Genomic DNA, 5,098 nt, shown 5'->3' on the forward strand with positions numbered 1-5,098 from the left:
AAGTCTTACAGAAAAATCACAAACATTTCACACGTGATGAGACGTTTTTCTCGTGCAAGTATTACGGAATCACGTGCGGGAAAAACCGTGAAATCGGGCGAAATTCAGGTAAACACGTGAGATCATGTGAACAATAAGAGATCAGAGAAAAATGAAACCACATGACTTAGATTTGAAACATTAACGTGTCACTACATACAACACGGAAATAAATTAATAATGTAAAAAATTAACAAAAAAATAATTTAATAATGAGAGAAATTTACATCTGAAAAATAAAAACACAAGCCCTGCATTTGAAAAATTAACATTAAAATTAAAATTTTTTTAAAATGCTCATGTAAAAAATAACCTTACTTTAAATGAACCACATGACACATTAACATGCCAATAAATTAATAATGTGAGAAAATAACTTAAAATAAATTAATAATGTGAGAAAATAACTTATAAAAAAAATAAAAACACATTCCATACTTTTGAAATACGTCTTACATTTTTTTTTTAATTAACATGTGACAATCAAGTTAAAAATTAAATAAAAAATGAAGGAACAATGAGAGGAAAAACACTACATGTGAAAACTTTTGTAAAACATGTCATATAAAGTGTCATATATATCTGGGGTAATGCACACGTGATGTTCATGTGACCTCTCTGAAGGATTTTATTTTATTATTATCTTTTTTATTGGATTTTATTCCTATATCGCATGCATGAAAGTCGTTTCTATTCACTGCAGTGGAGAAAAATGACAGCTGAGAGGAGTGTAATCAACGTAAGATTTCTGTGATATAAGAGGAATAAAACACTACGGGACACGCTGTTACAGGAAAATAATCAACTTCAGTGTGATAGCAGTGACTCCGCTTCATCACACCATGCTGTTGTTGGTTATTTTCCTAAAACAGCACAACACACACACACAAACACACACACACACACATACACACACACAGTGTTTAGAACTTACTTAATAAAAATTGCATAGAAACGTTAATTAAAAGAACTAAAAGTGTTTTTTCTTTTTAAAGAAAAATGTTTTCATGAAAAAGTATGATTACATTTTTACATGATTAAATTTTATGATAAAATTCAATATTTACATTTACAATTTACACATTAATCGGCGTTAATACTGAACATGAATATTGACTCGGGAGTGTTGTTGCATCATAAAATATAAGATCCAATCATGTTTCAGTATGCAAATGTATGATATAGATTTCTCTAAGGGATTTTATTTTATTTATTTTTCCTTTTTTATTCCTTTATTGCACATTTGAAAGGTGATAATTTAATACACTGTGAGTTTCATTTACTACCTCATACACCTAATAAACCGGCACCTGAGTGTAAATAAGTTTATTATAGTTATTAATAGTAAAAGGCATGGGGCGCAGCTGGCACACACACACACACACACACACACACACACACACCCTCATTCAGCTAATTGTGAGCTATTAGTCTCCACTCCAGCTAATGACGTGTCTTATTAAATAGAGAATTCCAAATGAGGCGCGTTAAATCAGAAAGTTCTCGCCTTTTAATGAAGCTCATTTATATGGAAATTGGGCGCGATGGCCGCAAATCGCACGCAGATTTATGCTCGCTGGCTGTAGCTGAGCAAATTAACGCACAGAAAAGTTAGACGAGAGTTTGTGCTTTGTATTTATCTAAAAGCCAGAGCTGTAAAGTGCGTTAAACTCTTCACGTCATTAGCACTGAATATCTCACTCGTCTGTTTCGTTTTTTTTTCCACACACCAGTTAATGATGAGCGGTTAGAAGACGCATCATTAGTAACAGTGAATTAACATAGCGACGAAACCTAACGACTCGATATAACGATTTAATTTGTTCAAATTACCATATTTTCTGGACTATACAACAATAAAAAAGATATACAGGAAAGGTTCACTGCAGTTACGCTCCTTCATTAAGCCTATTGCACACGCTGGTAAAGCGTAAGGATTAACACACTGTGTGTTGTGCTGTTACAGAAAAACAATCAACAGCGCTGTGGTGTGATGAAGCGGAGTTTCTGTTACAACGCCACACATGATTATTTTCCTATAACAGCACATCCAAAAGCAAAAGCACTTCATTCCTTTTATACCACAGTATTTTATTTATTAAAGAATGACACATCATTTTTATCCGTTAATAGCTACATTTAATGTCCGTGAAACAGGTTAGTTCCTGTTCTTATTTACGTTATAGCAGCTATAAACAGTCGTTTCCTCACCAACCTCTCTTTTTTTCTCTCTAAAAATAAATAAATGCAGCTTATCATGTTACTGAAAAGCTTTACCTCGGACTGTTACAAAGCGCTGACACTGGAGACTCCTTCCATACGTGTTAAATAAACACATTTCTCCTTATAGAAAACTTCACCATATCTATGATTTTTAAAACCTGTTTATTATCAGCGGAGCGTCTGCTGTACACGTGCCTGTGAATGAGCTGTTACTATAGAAACGATAACGTATAAACCTGCGCTAAAATGAATCAACACCTTCTGACCAATCAGCATCCAGAATTCATCAGCGCTGTGGTGTTATAGTGATGAGTTAATATGAGCACTAATCAATATTATAACTTTCAGCATTAGTAAAGATCTCTAAAAGTTTAAGATTCGTTAAGAATCATTTAGAAGATTTGTTAAGAATCATTTAGAAGAGTTGTTAAGAATCATTTAGAAGATTTGTTAAGAATCATTTAGAAGAGTTGTTTAGAAGATTTGTTAAGAATCGATTAGAAGAGTCGTTTAGAAGATTAACTAAGAATCGTTAGAAGAGTCGTTTAGAAGATTCGTTAGGAATCATTTAGAAGAGTCGTTTAGAAGATTCGTTAAGAATCGATTAGAAGAGTCGTTTAGATCTATTCACTATAGAGGAGACAGACTACAATCAGTTAAATTATAAATTGTAGTTGTTGGTGAATTGCTGTGGTATAAGAGGAATAAAACACCTGCTGATGTGCCATTACAGGAAAATAATCAACAACTAAGTCTGCTTCATCACACCACCCTGCTGTTGATTATTTTACTATAACAGCACCACACACACAGTGTTTATTCTGTACTACTTAATGAAGTTAGAATGCATAAAAACACGACTGATTAAATACAGAAGTTTTTTTTCTTTTTCTGTGAAGCTCTGATGATTTATTATTCACAGTGAGTTTATAGAGTCAGTGTCGCCCTCTAGTGGAGACAAGCTGCACATCTGCTGTGAATAATTCGAGTAAAAATGTAAAAAAGACAAAAATTATAGACTAAAAAGGTCAGTTGAAAGATCTTTTTTATTTACTTGGTCAGTTTATTAGTTTATTTAGTGTTGCACAACTATACAATCAGTACAGCTGTGTACAGTGTAAGTGCAGTGTGTTATTACTGTAGACTCAAACATCACTGCAGGGAATTCACACTTCACCTGAATATAACTACACAACCAACACTGATCCTCTTCCGCAATCACATTTTAGGAAACAAAACAACACTTCTCTTGTCTTTTACCTGGCTAGCAATTTAATCATTCGCTCTTCTGTGCATTTTAAAACTATTTTATAGTGAATAAAGGAAAAAAAAAACAAAACACTGTTATAGGAAAATGATCAACAACAGCGTGGTGTGATGAAGTTACTGTTACTGTCCCAAAGCAAGGCGTTTTATTCCTCTTATACCACAATTACAATTCTTTATTTATTACAGAACATCATACTTTTTATCTGTTTATAGTTACATTTAATGTTTGTGAAACAGGTTAGTTCCTGTTGTCACTTATGTTATAGCAGCTATAAACACTCGTTCCCTCACCAGCATCTCTTTATTCTCTCTCTTCAAGTTAATAAGACAAAAAAAACCCCACAAATGCAGCTTGTTACGCATTTTACCGAGAAACTGCAAAGAAGCGTAAACTCCTCTGTCCTGAAGATGTCGGAAAACTTACAGTTACAGCTTTACCTCTGACTGTTACAAAGCGCTGACACTGGAGACTCCTTCCATACATGTTACATAAACACATTTCTCCTTACAGAAAACTTCATATCATATGAAAGATTTTTTAAATTTGTTTATATGGCACTTCCACCATCTTTGTGAACGAGCTGTTGCTATAGAAACGATATAGAATATGAAATTAAACAACTGTAAAAACCTTCTGACCAATCAGAGTCCGTCCGGAATATTCTGCATGTTAGCTTCACTTCTTAGTTGTCATTTATACATTAAAGAAACTTTATTGGGGAAAAAAATTGAATGTCCAACTGACGAGGTGATTTTGTTGTATATCATGGTCATGAAGTCAGAAGAAAAGATATAACCCCGCCCCTAACTCCGCCCACAACCATAACCTGTGTAAGGTTTTAACACAAAACTGACGTGTGTTAATCCCTAAATTCTAATTTCAGTTAAATTTGTGTACTTTTTCATACTCAAGTACCTTTAACCGCAAATCAACAAGCTTAAGTAAGATTTTGATTTTTGAAAAAACCATAAATGTTTACTTTAGTATAATTTTTTCTGTAAGTGTTTGGGTCTGTCTTAATACGTCTCGCCGTCAACTGCTTCGTTTTCTTTTAAAGAAAATAAAATTACCAAAAAATTCTGCACACGCTGTGGTATGACGATTATAAAATACTGATACACTGTGAAATTATCACAACAGACTTCTCTGAGATATCGCAGATATCAGGAGATCTTTTTTATAAAACTTTTTAAATAATTATAAACTGACTGGAAGATGATTTGATATTAATTTTAATATTTGATTTTAATTGTTATTAATCTTTTTCTCCTTTTCAATGTCAAATACTTATTTTTTTTAATAAACAAAATGTTATTTTTTAAATATATATATATAAAAATAACATTTAGTAGACATTAAATAAAGTATCTCTAAAAAGTATTTTTATTTAATTTTTTTTAAATGCAACAATACACTATGTTTGGTATTGGTGGGAAATTTGCAATCCTATATATTCATGATATGTATCGTAGATGATAGATCATCGTAGAAGCGTGTTTGTGTATCGTGATACGATATTTTTGTCACATCGTTCACCCCTAGATGACAGAAATGACTGCTACGCTG

The sequence above is a fragment of the Pangasianodon hypophthalmus genome, chromosome 16 (genome assembly GCF_027358585.1).
Source record: "Pangasianodon hypophthalmus isolate fPanHyp1 chromosome 16, fPanHyp1.pri, whole genome shotgun sequence".
Taxonomy (NCBI): domain Eukaryota; kingdom Metazoa; phylum Chordata; class Actinopteri; order Siluriformes; family Pangasiidae; genus Pangasianodon; species Pangasianodon hypophthalmus.